Source organism: Hippocampus guttulatus, chromosome 14 (assembly GCF_054856545.1).
Source record: "Hippocampus guttulatus isolate MCC_2025c chromosome 14, RoL_Hgut_1.0, whole genome shotgun sequence".
NCBI classification, from domain to species: Eukaryota; Metazoa; Chordata; class Actinopteri; order Syngnathiformes; family Syngnathidae; genus Hippocampus; species Hippocampus guttulatus.
The window spans coordinates 14,847,420-14,868,295 of record NC_141274.1 but is presented as its reverse complement, the minus strand read 5'-3'; the positions used below and the strand labels follow the sequence as shown (position 1 = coordinate 14,868,295).

General features: G+C 44.6%; 1 protein-coding gene across 12 annotated transcripts in view; it reads right to left on the bottom strand.

Annotated features, from left to right (window-relative positions):
• Positions 1–20,876, bottom strand: part of LOC147195289 (receptor-type tyrosine-protein phosphatase F-like) — a 154,169-nt gene that overhangs the window by 107,660 nt on the left and 25,633 nt on the right. For 9 of the 12 annotated variants that reach the window (XM_086129492.1, XM_086129497.1, XM_086129496.1 and 6 more), the window contains exon 1: positions 7,758–8,062. The exons of 2 other annotated variants lie outside the window; for them this stretch is intronic. The gene's annotated coding sequence lies outside the window, so the exon portion shown is untranslated. Of the gene's footprint in view, positions 1–7,757; positions 8,063–20,876 lie in introns of those variants that run through there. One more of the 12 variants, XM_086129504.1, reaches the window with a different exon arrangement.

Here is a 20,876-nt window from a genome sequence, read left to right as displayed (position 1 = left end):
CACACACACACATACACATACACACTAAAGACGGGTGGGCAACTCCAGGATATTTCCCTCCGAGGATTAGTTGTGACTTGGCTGTGAAATTTATACCGCCCGGAGTTCATTGTCACTGGAGCTAACCGGTTTTCAGAGCGAAAGTAATGGTTTGAAAATTTTGCTGTTTGTTTTTAGTCCGTTCGGAGTATTGCAAGTCAACAGAATCAGGGCGCAGCCTGAATCAATGGGAAGGTTAAAATGCGCCGCAAACTTGCGCTTTCCATACATACAGTAAATATGCTGTACTGTCAAATAAAACAATTCTAAGAACAGCAGTGACGGGTGGGCCCGCTTTCATGTGACACATGACCACGTATTCTTGCACTATAGCAAACTTCAACAATCGCAACTTTCAGCCTTAAAATATGCAGAGTGCAGAAACAAGATTTGAACCCAGACCCTCAGAACTGTGAGGCGGACGTGTTAAGCATCGTATCGTCTGTCACCCACAGATCTTGCCAAATTCTTCCCGACAGGTCATCTCACTCTCTTGACAATTATTGGGCCGAACACTGCGGCCGTGGCACGGGAAAAGGACATGTCACTTACCCCTTCCCTTACTCCCCTGCCAAGATCCACCCGGACACCAAACGTCCCACCTGTCGGGTCAGCAAACGAAAAGCCATCACGGTCATCAAGCCGATGTCGTTCCGCCGACTGGTTAAACGTCATCCCAGTCAAGCTTTGTTTTGGGCGAATGTATCACTTTTGCTCCGAAAGACTGAACAACTGTGCAGGAGACAGACATCGGGTAAGGGGCCAGAAGTTAACGCTTCCAGTAAAACCCCTGTGAGGACACCATCCGTTCATGGTCATATAGGCAGCTTGTGACGTAAGACCTGAGGCAAGGAATTCCTTTTGTGCGAGTCATGGACATCCTGCAGCGGCCGAGAGTAATGCGGTGATCATTAGGATAAGGTACCCGTCCAGGTCAAAAGCCAAGGTCCCTTGTTGTTTGGACCCTTCAGATGAGTTTCCTCGCGCAGCATTTGCATGAACACAGCCATGACGCAAATGCTGGTGATCCCTCCATTTCCTAACAGCGCTTGTTAGGACGAGTAGGGCAAGCAGAGTCTGCCGTGTTTACTAATGTTGGAGCAACGCCTTTATCAGGGAAGAGATTTGTAGGAGAAGAGGCAGGGGATTAGCCGTCAAATTGCCAGGCAGACAGCATCCCCGCTGCAGGGTTGCGAAGCGCTAATCTCTCGAGCTAGAAGGGGGAGATCCTGATAAAGATTTGGTGGTAGGTCTGGACAGCTAAAAAAAAAAAAAAAAAAAAAGGTGGAAAGGGGGAAACAAAGACTTCACTGGTGTTGCTTCTTTAAGCACATGGTGGTTTTTACTTCAAATATATTGTACGTCACATTGCTCTTTTTACCAGGAACAATAAAGACGAGATAGATGACAGTGGAGCATGTCATCGAAAACACTTTACTTGGATAAATTTAGCACCGGCATCATAAATCATCATAATCATGTGGCTGTCTATGGAATTATGACCTCCTAAAACGACGGGAAACGTTGCCAATGATGAGTATGGCCCAAATATCAACCTGATTTCAACCTATGAGCATCCGGAACTTAGTTCTGCAAAAAATCTGCATATGTAAGTTCCCCGATGGGTTTTTACAAGAAAGTAAGAGGAACCAGGGCTTGAGATGCGACCAAAATGGTCACATATGCAACCGTTTTTTTCAGCATGTGAGTCAGAATTTCATCTCGTGGCGTTTGTGCAAGTGCATGTGTTTCAGTGCTCCCCCCCCCCCCCCCCCCAACACAGGCACTGTATTTATTAGACATTGTGGGCGAAGGTGTTCCACACTTCCATGGTCTTCGCATTGTCCATAAACAGGCCGCTTTGGACTGAGAGCATGAGAACCAGAGATCTGCATGCACATTTCGGGGAGGACCGTCACAATCGAATCTTTTTAACATCGATTATCCTAACAGCTCTTGCGTTGAAGAATCGAGCAGCAGTAGAGAGCTAGCGACAGCAAGTTTAGCTTCGACCGCCTCCCTAACATGTTGCGGGTACACTGGGAACTGTGGAATCGCAGCCTTCATCAACTCGCACACATTAAAGAGGATGGCACAACCTCCGTGGATTCTTGTCGGGTTTGTCGACGTCAACAAAAGTGGGCCAGCCAAGCTTCAACCGCATTTTTCAACATCACGGACAATATAGCCAAGACCACTGGGACCTCTGTGGTAGCTGTCGGGTCTGACAGGCGCCATAGTCGACGGAGGCAACGTAAACAAAAGCGGGCCAGCCGAGCTTCACCGCACTTTTCAACATCCCGGATGAGATAGCCGACCAGCGGCACCTCCGTGGTTGTTGTCGGGTCCGGTAGGCGTCAGGGGTCACATGAAGAAAAGCTATATTGCTCGGTTAAGTGCTAATAGTGAGGATAAGTGGTTGAGAAAATGGATGGATGGATCGCAAATGCTGACACTGCACCGTGTCCTCCTGTACTTGTTGGAATACGCGTGGCCACGGCTCCTCGGGTGCGCAGCTACGGTGGGTGATGTTTTGAAACATTTCGGTCCGTGAAAATATCTTCACGCCGGCCTGTCACTATGTCAACGTCTCGTTTGATGATAAATAAATGGAAAGTATATATTTTTTGCGGGTGGGTGGGGCACACGGTAAATAGTCATCTGCATGCGTGTTTCTTTACATACATCAACATTCACTCGCGCTTATTCCCTCTCCCGTCTGTCAACGACAGTAACTTGTGTGGGAGTCGGCAATCGCAGGCGCACGCACGCGTCTACCTTGCTCTTTTTCTACCATTTCATTGCTTTTATTATTGCATATTAAATAGATATAAAACACGAGTGGCGGTGATAACAAAACGGGACCATTAATAGGTGCTATACGCCTCAGAGCTTTTGGGAGTGCAAAAAGTAGCAAAACATGCAACTGCACATTCTCGCTGACGACTTTTTTTTGTATCATCCTCTTACCCACGACATAAGGAGGCAGGGTTGAAATATTTTATTCTTTCAAGCCACAACAACAGATACAGTAGAATACAAAAAAATGTGTGTGTATGCACACACACACACACACACATACAAACTATTCCCCCCCCTTAGCCTCAGTGGAGAATACTTCCCAGACACAAGAATGTCTCATCATCCTCCAGCATCCTTTACAGGGCCCAGAGCGGGCCAAAAAAACAGCGCACAGTCTATAAATAAGTCAGGCGTACTAATGAAACCAACGTCCATCCATCTTACTAAAACAAGCCAAGGACTTCGTAGTCAGGCAGAAAAGGAATAAAGAAAAAGCAAAATGTCTGAAAATACGAGTCAAGAAATGGGCCGGTATTATATACAGTAACATTTTAATGATAGTCAGGCTCTGTCATGTTTTGTTGCGCTACGCTGGGCCAACGAAAATTAGGTCATAACTCGCCGAAGCGGCGACAGCGGGAGCTGATAAAGTAATCAAGCAGAACGTGGAGTCGACACCCGACATTTGGAGAAATTGGGAGGGCCTGGGCAAAAACCAGGGGTGTCGGGAAGCGGTGGCAATAAATCTGCCAAAAGAGACTATGCTGCCAGAACCAAGTGGCGCATAAATCAAGACGCCTTTTCCATTTTTTATTTGGCTTTAACAACACGAACTGGAAAGTAGACTAATGGGTGGGGGTGGGGGGGGGGTACAGTTTTAACATATCAGAATAGCGCAGTAAATGCAGAAATGGGACGCTGGTTTACTATTTTCCACTTAGTAGAAACGTCTTCCTATTGAGTACAACCTCAGTTATTGTGATTATCTGTCCCAAAAAGGTAGGACCAAAACCAAATAAAACAGACACCAAAGCAATATTTCACATTGGAATTCATGTAAATCCAGTTATGACATCCCAAAATATTAACAACTGTATTTTCCGGACGATAACTTGCTACTCTTCCCCCGCTTTGAATGCGGCGTTAAATATAAAGCAGTTTATTTATGAATTTTTACTGATAAGCTTCAGGCCATCAATGCACACTTTGAAGCCAATGCAATGTAGGATCTCTAGGACTATGTTACATGTACTTTACATTTTCCACAATCCAACCTTGATTGGGGAAAAAAGTTGATACTGCAGCTAAGCAGTGAATGATGCAATTTGGTCACAAGGCCATCGGCAGCGCAGAAGCTTCACTCGAAGCTGCGCCACATGGCACAGCAACGAAGAATGTTAACAGAAATCCAGACAGGAAACACCGTGACCGGGCACGTCTGAGTCGTAAACGCACCGGAAAATGGTTGAAATGTCCATGACGACGCGTTCAAAAGGCCTCCAAGAAAACACTCGAGAAAGTTGCACATGTGCGTGGAACGTGGGCTTCAGCACAGACCAGAGTGGCGGTATAAAAACGATCGTCATTTGAAATCGTAAATGATTAGGGTCTAGTGTCCTGAGCAAGACGTCTTCCTTCAGTAAGTCCTATTGTCAAAAATAGTCAGCGTTCATTCACACCACCGCAGCTCTTGCAATAAATCTCTCATGATCCGCTTGTCCAAAAGCAGTTTTGTACTTTTCAGCAACTCTGTCTAAATGTCAACATCTAGAACAGACCTATTTTGGACTGTACTCCGGTACCCTGTGAGCGCCTTGCTATTGCGAGTGATCTTAGTGGTAACACAGCATTCTTCCCCCCCGCCATCATACATCTCATCCCAGCAGCCGTCACAACGAATGAGGCTGCGCGCTAGGAGCAAAATGTCACTACCGTGCCCGGAAAGTGACGATCAACACAACTAACACATCCGCACGGTTGGTGGTGGCTGATTGAAGTTGGGTATTATGCGTGACTATCTGGCACATTCAGCCCCGTCTCACTACATCAACACGTTATTTAGCGTGGCGCGGGGAGGACTGGCAATTAGACCTCGTCATCACAAAGCAGATCCTTTGACCTTGTCGCCGGCGGGCAGTTTAATTCCTGGCGCAAAAACCAAACAACTTTGACTTCTTTGAGTTGGATCACAAACATGGCTGTTCTACATCAAAGCGTCGGACTCGCTGTAAATTAGGGGTGGGAATCGCAGAGGAACTCACAGCGGTGGGATTCGATTAAAAAGTTAAATCAAATTAATTATAGGCTCTGTAATTAATTGCATGTGAATCCAATGAGAAAAAATAATATATTTTTTCTTAATTGCATTCCATTCCATTCTGGTAAGGCGCTTCTTTGCAGACAGCCAAAACAAATTAAGACGGCAATTTCGCCGACTGTTGCCTGGTGATGCTAAAATCAAGCAGCTTTTTGTCAGTGCCCAAAAGGTTATGTTCAACAGTTACTGTGTTCATTTACTTTTTATTTTTTTTATTTTGACGCGTTGGTCGAATATTGCAATAATTGAGTTCATCAGTACAATATGTTTTCCAAATTTGTCATCTGTGATTTCAACGATTTTTTTGTTGAACATTTGTGATGGTTTTTTTTTGTATATTTTTGCTGTAATACTTTTGCATGAATATTTTCCTCAATCCTTTTGGCAAATTATTTTGTAAGCATCATTGATGTCTTTTTCAATATTTCAATTTTTTTTAACCAACAGATTTATTTTTAAAAAAGATTAAGATTATGTCTAACATTTTTATTTTCATATTTTATATCTTCTTTGACTTTGCACTGTTTATAGTAGTTATGTTTTTATTATCACAATATTTTTATGAACACAATGTGCTACAGCAAGGAAAGATAGTGATCATAAAAAAATTAAAAAAATAAAACTACAGTAGATGTGGGAGATGCTAGATTCTTTGGATTGGACAGTCAGCAACAGGAAATTTGGTGCCCGTGTATTGACGCCGTATCGGAACAGACAACGATATATTGATATTTTGTTGTGCCTTCCCAGACATTGATCTATGATTCTAAAGCAATCCTCTCAGGTGTCCCAACTGGGACGAGAGCTATTAGCTAAAGCCATCATGCGTCAATAGGCCATTAAACATCTACCCAAGTCACCGGTGATGAGAAATCAAGTTGAATGGAAAAATCCATGGGCTCCCATCCATAATTACTTTTGAGGAATCCAAGAGGGAAGAAAATTGACAGATTGCCTGTGAGACAGAGTGTGATTCATTCCAAAGGAAGGCCTTCAAGTCAGAAAAGAGATATTTGTTTGCACAAGATCTAATAAAGATAAGGAAAGACTTCCTCTCATCCCATCCTGGATGTCTCCGGTGGTTCCCCCACAACATTACTAATGAGTGACTGAGGAATAGTTGTAAAAAGCGGTGTGAAGTGTCACTGACAGGCATGGCGGAGGTGAAAGGGGGGAGATGACCCGCGGGTCACCCCGAGGCGGACAGGAATTGGCTTTGTTTAAATAAATGACCGTGGCTTTTTGTCGTCTTTGTTTAAGCAGCTCAACAGACGTTCTAACGGCCATCTTGCGGTTGTTGGGGAGTTTTCCTCAAGGTCATAGTTGACCCATGTGTCAACAGAAGACTCGGTTGATAGCTTTTTAGTGCTGCCGCTCACAAACCCAGCGCTTATGTCTTGAGGACTTCCCAAAAGCAAAGCGGCCAAACCGTCACCAACTCGCAACGAGGCTACCAACTGGTTCTTTAAAATCCAACGATAAAGAAGGGTAGGGCTTTAAGCAAAGGTTCCATTTTGAGGACCCGGCAGCTTCCCGAAAAACAAAATTTGTGATGAATGAGTAATCCCTTCATCATCAACGAGAACAAGCTAACACCGCCCAAAAGGTTTCCATGTTTGCATGCGGTTGCACGAGAGGCGGTTATTTAAAATAAAACAATATCAGGGATAAGGCTTTGAGAGTGAGGTACCAACAGCTCCCAAAAGCAAAATATGGGACTTTTGAGAAATCCCGTTGTTTGCAAATAACTAGCGACTCTCATGTTTACATGCGGTTATTAGAGCCCCTTCCTTAAAACTCACAAGAAACGGGTAACGTCTTGAGGGAAAGATACACTTTTGAGATCCGGACAGCTCCTGAAAGCAAAGTTTGTGGCTTTTGAGCTCCCCCGCCACTGCAAATAGAAAAGGCTACAACTGTCCAAAAGACTCCCATGTTTACAATTTGGTTATTGGAGCCCCTTCCTTAAAATAAAACAGTTAAGTGTCCGGAGGCTTTGCGTGAAGGTTATACTTCGAGGCAGCTCTCCAAAGCAAAATTTGTGGCTTTCGAGCGTTGGGATTTCAAAGTCTCTGCGTGCCCCCGCCTCCTTCGGACTGGAATTCTCGTCGTTGAAATTCTAGCCTCCCGATTGCCCGGGGAGTTAAAGGCAACTGGAAAAGCAGGTTGTTTGGCCCTGGCGTAAGGCCCTAACTGGGCAGAAACGGCAGGGTGCCTCACCTTAGCAGCGGTAGCTAGGGGACGTTCTATGGGCCCCGTCTATTCAAAGTAGTATTGAATAAGTTTGGGGAGGGCTCGCGGCAGTTTGCCAGAGAGCCAAGCCAATAGAGCTCAGCCAAGACGAGGTTAAACTATTGTTTTGGCTTAACAAGCAAGAGTGAGCGAGGACAAAAGGGAAGCCCGCAAAAAGACCGAAGGGAAGAAAATACCTGACCGCTCGAGTGTGGCTTGTTACTTTTATGACACAGATTAGAAGAAGCAACTTTTCTGATCTCCCAGCTGAGCCACTCAGCAATAGTTCCCCAAAATGCACCTGCGCCAGATCTTCCTCCGGTATGATTCCACTTAGACAGAAAGTCCCTCTTAATGTTCCACTTACCAATTCATGTCAACCACGAATAAATCTGGTTTTATTCCTTTTCACTTTCAGGCACTTATTCCAGAGGAAAGTGTGTTCTAATCCCGGGAAAGGCAATCCAATGGTATCCAAAAAAAAAAAAAGGATTATCCCTCCAAAATATTCTTCAAGGTGCTCTTGTATGATTCCACAAAACGGGGGCAACAAAATAAAGGGGAACTTCTTCGCCGTGTTACAATCCCAGCCAGAGAGCAGTGTTGCGTTTGGGAACGATCCTTCCGAGAGCAGAGCTTGTTCACACACTGAGAGGGTGCTCAGCAATGGCATGGGAGAAGCCAAACCCACTGTGTGATGTCACCGGTGTCAGATTTCAGTGTGCGAGCAAGAGGGGGGAGGGCCGGGGCCTTACCTTGTTGCGCCACGGCCAATGGGAGAGCAATCTGCAGTGCACCTGAGTTTAGAACTAAACGCCACGGTGTGCTTTTTTTTTTTTTTTTTAGTTTTACAAAATCGCCAGCCTGTCTTTATCTGTTGGCTCAGTTCCATGAAAGGGGAGCTGATGAAATCTAGCCAGTAGACAAGCTTGACATGACAAAGCAGATCATAAAAATACCTTTGGCACGCCGCGTCGTTACAGAGAAACTCAACAAAGTGCAACCTTGACACACTCCCAAGGGGAATGTGCCAAGCTGACACGTTGCATCAACAACAATTGATCAAATCTTGCGAGACGTTACAGGATCTATATTCAATATTTCGATTTGGGACAGAAAGAGCAGGATTTTTTTTACTTCACCGTCATGCTCAGCCTGAAAGCCAACAACAAAAATGAAAAATGGTTGATTTTAGCTTTCATCAAATATTTCCCAACATTGCATTTGTCTGTTCCGTCAACATGGTTCAATCGGTCTAAGGCTATGTTCATCCTGCAGGTCAGTTCACAGACTTTTTTTTTAGGGGGGGGGGGGTTGTGAAATGTATCTGATTATTTTTTCATGCAATGTGAACGCTAATTCTAAGATCCTTTTCAAATCCAACTAAGGCCTCTTTCCTATGCAGATATAAATCGGATCTTTGTCAACATATTGTAGCAACTGCAGTATGGATACTCAGGCTGCGCTCATCGCCAAAAGCCAAATATATCTAATAGGTCTAGTTTGACTTCACAGCAAAGCTATTTGACATTCGGTATGTCCGTCATGACTGGACTACAAATAAACAAAAACAACCGATGCCTGAAATGACAATTGACTCGTCGTCTTTCCAAGACAAACTTGTCCAACACATTTTGTCTGATTGCTACAAAACTTAAAGCATCTACTCGACAGAGGGGTGACAGAAAATTGTGAAGAATTTCAGCTTTCCTCACCGCGTGTGGGAGCATGGCGGGGAAATTTGCAAACTCGCAAAACTCTAAAGAACTCAACTCAAGGACAGAGTTTATCCAAACATCACGAGTGAGGTGAAGATTTCTTCTGAAGAGATGAATAGGTGCCCTCTACTGGCCGAAATTTAAATACATACAAAAACTTTGCTCCTGACAGTCACGTTTGCATTTTTACGGTGGTTGAAAGGGACAAATATATATCTATAAATATGAAATTGAACATATTTATCAAGTTTTCAAGTGAGCGCAGAAACCCACTCAGTCCCCAAACGCACTCGGACCAACTCCCTGTGGTCAAACTCTGCTAGCCACGGAGCTAATCATCCACAACAGATGTTCAAAAATGTTCAGCGGGATTTAGGACAGAGCTCAAAGGAACAGCCAAGTCAGCCTCCGGGTGCTCCCCCCCCCCCCCCCTCCCTCCTCTGTCCTACAAGGACGAGGGATGGCACCGAGAGGAGGATGTCAGCATAACTATTCTCCCGTCCCAAAATTCCCTCGCTCTGTGAGATTTGCCATCCGAGACGACAGCGCTTTAATAGATCACACGGCCTCGGGACCTTGAGGGAAGTTTGCTCATTTATCCCGGTAATACTGTGTGGACTGGAACTTGGCTCATCCGACAATGCTTCAACCATGTTCTCCCGTCCATGTAATGATTTTCTTTTTTTTTAATCACCGACATTGCTGACACTGCAAGTCACAGCCAAGACAAATGCTGGCAGATGATGCCATTCATAATATCATGCAATATAGGGGATTTAGTAATGGATTAAGCACCCAAAAAAAAATTCTATTTCAGCTCTTCCAAACAGTCCAGTGGTTAAACCACGCCAGAGCACAAATCTACTCAGACTTGAGTTTAGTGCCTATTGCTCTGACATCACCACAGAGGAGCACAGCATGACAAAGAAAGCGCTACACGTGTATTCGTCCTGACTATAGAGCACAAGATGGCTAAATCGATAATAATAAAAAGAATAGAATGAATATAGGACAATACAAGCTCAAGGCAAATGCCCTTGAAATCGTACCATTCAGAATTCAACCACACTGCTCGGGGAAAAATTGTCCTGTTTTTTTAATATGCGCCCTAAGATTTGCTGGCAAGCACCACGGGGTGTAAAAAAAATTCTGCTGGGATAGGCTCCACCTCACTCTCAACACAAACAGGTGGATGGATGTTAAGGATCTTAATAAGTTCATGACATGGATTCCTCATGTTGTAAAATGATTTGTATGCAACCTTTGTTTTTTTCTGAAAAGGCGTTATCTGCCATGTTTGTCTCCCGTCAAGCGTTGTGACGGTGAAGCACAACCGACAAAGTACAGCATTTTTCAAGAAGTCAGCTAAAAGATTCAAACTGCTTATGATGGGTTTCCGCTAAGCGGTGATGTCGAATGTCTCCCAGGCTTAAACTCCGCAGCGGAAAATGGCGAAGTGCAATGTGTTCTACATTTCTCTGCGTTGCTAACAATGAGCGACAGCTTAATTTCACCGGAGGCTGCAGATGTGCGCATGCAGCAAGAGCAGCAATTGTCTTATCTCCAACTTTTTACTGTGGCTTTGAACAAAACGGGATATGGGTCGTCCGATTAATCTGTAATTCCAGCGCCTGTTCCGCGTGCTCATTTGAAGTCCTAAAATCGTAAATCACAACAATCTGCTAAAACTCGGGTGGGAGAGACAACAGACGCAGAACTTTGGAACCCTGTCATCCACTCTGGGGGAAACTTCTGGAGAACAGAAGAAAAGGAACATATTTGCTGCGGATGTAAACAACGTGGGTGTGTCCAGTCAAGTCAGATGTCATATTCACTCAAAATCTATTTGACAAAACGGATCTCACCGCCGTAAATAATAAGGGGAAAGATAATCGACAGGTGTTCAGAGACAACCAGTACCATCATGATTTCACAATCCTAGCGCATTGTCGCAATTTCCACAACATTCACGCAATATTGGGTCATTGTTATCATTTTTTATGGGGCAGTCAAAGCTGTCCCGGAGTAGCGCGGAAATGCGTATGTCAACTGCGGAAGCAGTTCGTCGTGTCCCGGCATCTCCTGCCCTGACTTTGTTGTTAATGCGATAAATTCACAAAAAAAAACCCAGCCGATGCTCAACAGTTGCTTTATGTTATCCCATGAAAAATGTTATTGTGCTCAATTTATTGTTGCGTTAGAATGACAAGTGTTTTTTCCACTGCACCAATGGACAATGGCTGAAACTTGATACCACACCCTGTTCTTTGTCCAAATTTGTGTGGAAAACTATCATCTGGCCTACATGTCGGTGTTCTCTTTCAGTTTTTTTTGTAAAATTAGAGCACTGGAGTTAACTATGTTAATTTAATTTTTAAATTTAATTAAAGTTAATTTTTACGCAAATTCAGTCTTTTGGGGACAAAACAAGAAACAAATATGATCGCGAGTGAGTGAGAAAGACTGCCAAGACTGAGGGACCACTGCAATCAATGCGAAAATGCTAAGTGAAAATTTTGCCTCGGGTGAGGCGCTTTTTTGTACTCCCCCCCCACCCCCAAAGCTTGAATAGGCTTGCATAGAGACCACCGACACCACCACCAACCCCCTCTACAAAGAACGAATTTATAACATTGTGACAAGCACCCATCCCCCCCCCCCTCATTCCCCAACACTGAAAAGGGGTGACGACCTTTTCAATCTGAAGGGAGTCCAGCGGCCTCAGTGGCGCAATTCAAGACGGTGGGGAAACACTGCTCGAAAGCTCACCAAGGCTGATGAACACCCGGATCGGTCCAGACAGCTCAGCTCCGCGGCGGAGGGCTACAGTCATCGTCTAATGGGAAGAGAGTACGCTGGAGGCGGCAGGACGGGGGGGTGAATCTTTATCAATATCGCAATGTCTGCGCGAGCCGTACAAGTCCAGTCTGCCAAAACACTCTCTCACAGTTCAGGGAATAAAAGTCTCCTCGGGAGGCAGGCTGGGGTCGGTTGTTGGCGAGCCGCTGACAAAAGGAAATAGTTGGATATCATTCAATGTATTTCCGGTAAAAAAAAAAAAAATCCATTCTTCATTCATCACCTCTGCTTTAGAACAATAACATTAACATTTCTGACGTGGACACGACTCGAATGAGCTTTGTTTTTTTTTGTTGTTGTTGGTTTGTTCCTTCCTCCGCATTTGTGGCTGCGTGCCAGGGAGAAAAATGCTGACCTGCGTCATAAACGGCAAGTTGTGAAACTTTGTTTGCTGCTGCTGTTGCTGATGGGCCTCCTAACATGAGTGCAATGTCATCGCAGCCAAAGACACAGCTGGGCAACACCTGTCCCCCACCCCTCGGCCTGCCACAATTGCTATTTACCGACACTTGGCTACTGCTCTTTTCAACTTGTTAGCTAATTTCCCTCAAGGCTGCTATGCAAGAAGCATGTAGTTCCTACAGATCAGCATCAGATTCTCACGACGGAGTTTCCAATGCTTAAAACTAACACCAGTTATTTGCATTTAAACCACCAACTCTGAAAGAAGGACCAGTTAAGTGCCGGAAAAATTTGTTGATCGAGAAGCGAGGGCATTACAATTGCACTTCGCATGTTTTGGACTGTTTGTCTTTAGATTTATGCAGACCCAAAAACAACCGAGCAATCAGCAACAGAATTCCCTGAAATGCTCAGTCTCGATATTCTTCACAAGTAGGCGGGGCCAATCTGCATGAAAGAAATTAGGAGGTACCCGAATAATGGGAACATTTCAGGGATGATGTCAAAAAGGTGGAAGGCGTTAAGTGTTCTGAAAGTCTTGACTCTTGGTGTGTTTTGGCATAAGCCATCGAAGGATGTTAATACATCCCCCAGGAACAGTTTTACATGGGAGGGGGGGGGGCATGTCTAATTAAAGCTTGGCAATGGAGCACACAGCACAAATATTCTTTGCCGACTTTATACACCCATGAAAGAAATACAGATCAAAGTGATTAAAAATATGAAATCCAGGAACCAGGAAGGATTTGAATGCGGCCAAGACTGTGGAAATATGCATATTTACAGGATGTATCAGCATCCCCACCTCCACAGAGGTGGGCGTGCCTCGTTTGTTTATATTGACTCACGGGTTACAGGTTAAAGAGTGCAGCGGAAGCAAAACAAGATGAGAAGGCGAAGGGGGTGTGTGGAGGGGGGGGGGGGGGGTCGGGGGACAGGATTGAGCCGTGCACATTTTTACCCGCTACTCATTGAAAATCAAAAGCAAGGAGCACTCTAAATGACACTCTGCCGCTGACAGCAGACGGGGCGAGCACCCTCCGAGGGGAACAGCGGAGAGTATGCCGCCGAATGCACGAGACAAATCATTTTTATCAGGCACCCCAGCGGGTATTGACAAACTGGGGATGCATTTAGATAGCCCAATTAAAAGGAGGAATTGAAGCGGCGCCGAGGCACCCTGCCCTCTGCCCCCCCCCCACCCCCACTACCCTTGCGCCCCACGGAGACTGGATGGCTCGCATTTGGACGCACGCTGCGGCGTTTTCAAGGCGGGCCCCGCTTTTTGAGGTGAACTATGTCTTACAGATGGTGACAAAAGTGGCGGAACAGCATTTCGCACCACGCACCTCTTGTTTGCACAGCTGTGTTGCAGAGATAATGGCTGCTCCCACTTTAAAGATACTCCCAATGGGCGGCGAGGCACACAGCCAACACGCCAGACAAAAGCTCCGGGGCAATGCGATACAACTTCAAAGGCTAAGTTAGCAATCGATGATATGGATGTTGGTTCCCATTTATCCAAACGCATCTTAGCGGGTGACCTTCAATAGCAAACGCCTCCTACTCCCAAAGCCAAGCAGGGGCTCAATCGCCTTCATGCTTTCACACCGATTTACTGCACAGATCCTCGGCACAGATGCGGAACAATTACGAGGAGAGGTAGAACGTTACGCCGAATATCACGGTTGAGTACGCAACTTTGTTTTAAAGTCACAGTTGGGTTCAGATCGGGCACAATGAGTGAACGTGATGCTGAGCATCGGACCGATTTGTGGTTTGCAGGAACAGGCTTCCAATTGCATTCCGCTGCGGAACCCACGGGAATGCTGCCATCGACGATCATCAACCTACGTTAACACGCAAGTCGTGATTGCAATGAAAATGTTCAATGCGCTGGATAAAACGCATCAAATTGTGCTGCGTGACTTTATCCATGTATTGTTTACAATTGCTTGCCGTTTGTAACCGCAAAACATCGCACGCTGGTACAGTCGTAAACCAAGACCCGAGCAGCAGTAAATTGTTCGATAAATGAAAGATTCTGCAACAAAATAAATTTTAAAAAATATTCCAAAAAAATTAGACGAGATGAATATGATTTCAGTCTTCATACTGTGGCGTTTCTTTTTTTTGCAATGTAAAATGGGTGACTTGGCTCGAACAAACATTGGGAAACACTGGATTAGTCAAAGCAGGCAGAGAAGTTTGATTCTGTCTTCTTCATTACCTCTAGCGCAAGTACACCAGCGGGTTGACAAATTATGACAGCGCAGTGAAAACAAAAGCAATGGTAATGCATGCCGATTAAACGCAAACGTGGGTCACCGGCTTGTCTCGTCTCTCGGCTGTGCTCGGGATGAGAAAGGAGGCGAGGAAGGCTTTTAGGCGCTGTGTCGGAGCCCCCCCCCAGGGAGCGGTGCCGCCTCAGTCAAATGTCGACCCTCTCGGTCTCTGACAAGCCTGCCTTCCGGATGCTTCTCCCTCGATATATTTCTGCCTCGCGCTGACGATAAGACGCCGGCACTCAAGAAGACAAGTTGCCTGACTGGCTACAGTGGAAAGTGTCAACTGCTGCTTTAACACTCCCCAGCATCACGCCTTCTCCCTGTCACTTACCAATTCTGCTTCAACCGAAGCGAAAAACCCTCCACGCTGTGGCTCACATCACCCCCCCCCCCCCCCCGCCCAAAACTCTCATGGCGTCTTTTCTATTGTCAACTGTGGTCTGTTGACGCTTTGCGTTTTTCCAGACACGCTTCAAAGTTACCGGCACGAATTAACGTCAACATCGGAGACCTGTTAGCAAGTCTTGCATTACGACACATCTTGAGCTTGAAATGATTCCCTGAACTGGTTCAACAAGTGACGCTTCAACATTCACTTCAAGGAAATCATTTAAACTTCTTAAAGTCCATAATCAAGCCTTTATTACCCACACAGACAAGACTTGAAGTCGCATGTTCACATTCTTCATGGTCATAGAACCGGAGATGGAATTTAAATGTACAATGACACTAAATAAGAGTAGAATCAAGCAAAGTACTCAACCTTTGGCATCGGGTAATGGAAAGGGAACGGGAAGGTGTTTGCAGAGCGTTTCTGTTACCTTGGGACCGTCATATTTGACACAGTGCAGAGGTAGAACAAGTTCCCGCACGCAAGAGTCAGAAACAGGAAGTGTCTACGCAATCAACAAATACAGCGTCGTTCATACTCTGGCTAGGTGACATCACGGCTGGCGATATTGGCTTGGCAGGAAGTCAAATCATTTGAGACCGCGAGAAAATAACTTGTGACAAAACAAGCTCTCCCTCTGTTGCGCGGAGGGAGCCAAAGCAATAGCAAATGCCATTTGTGTGTTGTTTGGTTTTTTTGGAATGGCAGAATTCACACCGTTCAAACTCTTACTCTTGAACGTTTCTGCATCATTCGTTTCCGGAAAAAGACCGGTGATGTTACTCTTTCCTAAAAGGAAAAGCCAAAGATCATCGTCAGAGATGATCAGGTGTTGCGCGGGAAATGATTCACTTTCACATTATTCAATTGAAAATGATCATTTAAGATCTGTGTGGGTGTGTGTCTCTTTCAAGAAATTCCTGCACACTATCTGTTTTGTGCCCATCCAAACAAAGCCAGACGTCACATTGCGTGAGTGCATTTGTGAGGAAATTGAGATAAGATCTTTTTGTATGGTGTACCGTTCAATTGTTTCTTTGTTTTTTTTTTCATGTAAATGTGTGTTTTGCCTCAATAAATGCCAGAATGTACGTACCCAATGCAAATTCTACCATTACAACCCCAAGTTCCATCCTATTTATATAACGCCAAGTTCAATCCTAATTGTAAATGTGAATCTGCTGAGCAATATGAGGCCCTTTTTCCTTCTATTTTCTGCATGAACTATTGAACTCCTCAAGAAAAGAAAAAAAAACAAGTAAAAACACATTCCAAATACCCAGCTAATCCTCACACGGTGGTTGGACATTCACATGAGAGATGAAAAGCCTGCCTAGTGAAGGGAGTAATCCATCACTCATGCCGTTTCGCTTCAACATGGGGTGCTTTTCTGAGACGAGGGCTTGACAAACGGCAAGATAATGGCCAAAGAAAATGGTAGCGATGGAGAAAGAAAGGAACACGTCCTGGGATAGACACATTTTTGGGCACCAAAAGTTGGCGGTACTCAAGAGCGAGGTTTGCTTCTAAATGTGGGAGCTGAAAACGAGTTGCGTCCATGTTTTCCAAATCTACTCGCAGAGCCTCACAAGAACTCTCGACGACTCGTCTCTCCATTAACCAGTGCGTAGTGTGGGGGAGTGACAAATGGACTTTAAGTGAGGCTCAAAATAATTGCGAGAATGAAAAATTCAAGACAAAGCTTCTTATTATAGCATTGCAGCCTCATACATTCATGGAGGAAAGACGAGTGACTTCACGAGCTCGCTAATGGGTGAAGAAAAGACACTTCCAGCCTCCCGATTTGACTTGCTGTTGTAGCCGCACGTTCTAATACTTACCTTTGGAGTTTCTGACACATTAAATCCGCATCGAAAGTGTCTGGTCGTTAGAAAAGAGAGATCCACCGGAGGGGGTGAATGAACAAGCTAGGACAGATCTCGCTCGGCTTAAGGGAGCCCAGATGAACATTTGAAGCCCACTGTGGCTCATCACTGGTAAATCTTACAACGTATCTTGGAGTGGAAAGCTCTTTGCGGCGTGAATAAAAGGGATGGGGGAGACCATTCAGATGAAACTGCATTACCTGACCACCAAGCCCAAGTTCTAATTTTTCCACTGCATATTATACGTTACGTTTCATTTAGTTTCTTACCGAATTTGGCTGATTCAACTGCATCGCAGCAGTGATGTCAGGCTCATGAACATAAACGCAGTGTGAAGCCGTTTTGCGAAGCCGACTCAGCAGCACCTATGGAATAAACAAAGATTGAATTCCAACCGAATTTTGCAAACCAGTTGATTGAGAAGTCTCGAAAATGACTATCGTATTTTCCCCACTATAAGGCGCTTCGGAGTATAAGGCACACCTTCAATGAACGGCCCATTTTATAACAGGTTTCATATTTAGGGCGCACTGCATTATAAGCTGCATAGAATAGAAGCTAAAATAGTGGCTGGGGTTGTGTTATTCATCCACTAGATGGCGCTAGGCTAAAGGGAATATAATACAGCTTCATTTATATAATGCTTTCACGACTGCTGCAGCTGTAACAAAACGCTGTACAGAACATTTAAAACACTACGTCCAAGAAATCCAAATATTGATCCGGGTATATAAGGCGCATCGGATTATAAGGAGCACTGTTGGCTTTTGAGAAAATTGAATGCTTTTCGGTGGGCCTTATAATGCAGAAAAGACATTGATATGAAAAACGGTGTTTTTGCCGCCAATTAGCATTCCAGTCGACGCTTGACTAGGAATGGGTGTCATGAAGATTTTGTACTTTCCTAAAAAGGCAGTTGGAGTGATTATTGCATTTTGTGTCCATTTTATTGTAGCACTAATGAGTTTCACTGGCTAGATTGTTTAAGACGTTTGAAAAAAATTGACTGTGCAGATTAGTATTGAGTTGAAAATATACACAGTTAGTTTATTGTCCACATTTTGCTGAATGGAAGACACTGTTGCCATCAAAAATAGTGAAGCTTTTATTTTTCAATGGATGCATGATTCTGTTTAGGTAAATGTTAATTCATTGTTTTTATCATCCCCCCCCCCCAATGATTTAAGACCTACATTCCAAAGAGTTACAACCCACTGGGGAATTGGCAAACACGGTTGAATGAGCTATGAGAACGGCATCAACTAAAAAGTTGCTACTTTGTCTCATTTGTCTGACAGCGCTGATTTATGTTACCAACTAAGGGCTACATCGAGGCCACGTTTATCGCAGAAGGTCTTGGCAAAACTGTGCTCCTAGTGTGCTATAAATGGTGCACTTTGTACACAGTGACAATGAAAAAGGACTCAGTGAAAACACATTATTTCAAGTTGGTTTTTGGCACCAGTTTGCGGGCTATTGATTAATTCCGCCAGTGCAACGGCGCATATGCAGATACATATTGAAATTGTGATGCCACATGGCCGATATAAGCCGCGAAATATGTCCGCCACTGAAATAAAACCCACCCTGTGCCCCTTTGAGTGACGATGCAAATTAGTCTACATGTCACACACTCCCAGCTTAATTGGCAATTTTAATGAAGCAAAAAAAAAAAAAAAACTAAATAATACAAGTGGAGGAGTGAGAAAGACTCTGGGGGCAAAACATGACAAAAAAAAAAAAAAACTCGGCACAGGTTGGCCCAAACTGTGGTTATTAAAAGTGACTAAGATGTCATATTAATTTAATCCTTAAGTAAACTAATTTCCAGCCTCTCCGTCAGGCACTTGCCAGCGCACAACATTAGCAACTATTATCACATATTTATCAGCCCGTGTACAAATGCGGACATTTTGGATAACCTCAAAATCCTCCGTAGGCTTTTCATCGGGATAAAAATGAACATTTCAAGATGAACGATTGAACAAGAAGATGACTACAAGGTCATCAGAATGCGATGTACTCACCATTCTAAGATTTCCTCACCTTTTTTATTCATCAACGCCAACCTTCATCATCCATTGTGCGTTACGGTGCTTTCACTTTCAAGTGATCGGGACGCTAAATGACTTCGGCCTTCCACTCGTGTTGACAATAATCAGAGCGGACGAGTCAACAGCTAAAACATGCACTGACCTTTCGAGTGTGAAAGGGACAGATAGCCTCCTCCAAAATATGCGGGGACAATAGGTGGTCGAAAATGGGGAAACGGAGGACCACCTGCAACCCCCGCGGAGCCAGCTCTTTACCGACACTGCAATTTGTTATGTCCCGGATTCCCATTACTCGCAAACTAAATAGTCGCCTGGGAAATCCATCTGCCGGTGTCAGGTTGATCAAGTAAAGACGGAAAAGGAGGCGAATGATCTTGGAAATATCACCGCGACTTCATTTGAGGGTTTGCAGAAGTCAGTATACCCAAGCCCATGGACAAAAAAAAAAAGGCAATCATGTTTCATTTTCGGCCAAATATTGGATCGTGCTATTTTCCTGCCACAAGATGAGACGCAGCAGGCAAAGATACAAGGCTGGGTCGCATGCATACATATCACACGGAACTACCTTTGCGCATTTTGGCGCAAATTTGGATTTTGTTCATGCCTACCGATGTCAGAATATGTGTTTGAGGCAAGCTTTTCAAATAGTGATGTAACAGTTGGGCTAATTTAAATAACCCCCCACTCATACACTTTCTAGATAGCGCCCATCATTGTCTTTTGGGGATGACACAGAAGCGCTGGAATGTCAAAGCCGAAAGCAGAGCCGCAGTGTTGTTGCATGCCCAGTTGAGCATTATCTTGAGATGACGGGCGCTTACTGCAAACACACTCAGAGCGTTTACAACGGCAACGTAAGCCCAATTTGATATTTAACACGGAATGTGATGTCAGCTATCCCTGATCGACGCCAACACTGCAGTAAAGCGGTTTCTCATCGTAGTTTCCGAGTCAATTTGCGTTTGTGCTTCCTGATATCGTGATACACTTGTCAGCCATATTGCCCAGTTCTATTTCAAGCCTTGCTTGTGGGCCATATGAAACGCAGGAAGTATGATGTATTCTTATATGCATGATATGCAAACTTGATGGTAACCTCGAAAGCACATGTGGTGAACTAAGAAGCCCCTTTTTTATGGCAGCAGTCACGAGCGTAGCCTCCGCACCCCCAAAAACCCGAAACAGTCATACCTATGTGCCAATGTTTCTGTTTCTCCCAGAACTGATTGTCAGCTGTCAAATCAGTATATGACACATCCGGCGGGAGAGGGGACAGGATGACCTGTGGCTCATTTGCATGAGACAGGACAGCCACCCAAAACTCATATTTCCCTGGTTTATTTGGACCCAAACATGTCACCGTGGACACTTGGGATTTAATAAATAAATGTTAGCCAGGAGAGACTATTTAATTTGTTGGGGAGGAAATGGCATGGCACGTCTTTTTTTTAATAATTTAACAATCGTTTAGGTTAAAAATTGAATACCAGTGGGAGAAAAGTCCCATCAAAGTCACAAACTCTTCAGCCCTGATCTGGGATGTCATTTTGTCACCAGTGTGATGACTGGGGTAAACAGAGTCAAGGTATCATAAGGACATCAAAATCAGACGACGCAAAGTAGGATCGGCGCATCTCGACTTGTTGCTATAAATGGACGCACCACCCGATAAGTCACGGTCACCAATAAAAACTCAAAATCGGGGGCAACAGACCTGTTTGTCTGGCTCTTTTGTCCTGTATTATTTTCCCCTTGCTCTCACAGGCGGACATACATCCTTGAGGCTCTTCGACATGCTTGCCTGCATCAATAATACGGACTGACGTTCACAAGATACTTTCAAGGAGAGGCCGTCGGTTCAAGTCGGCCAGTGTGCTCGCCGTGA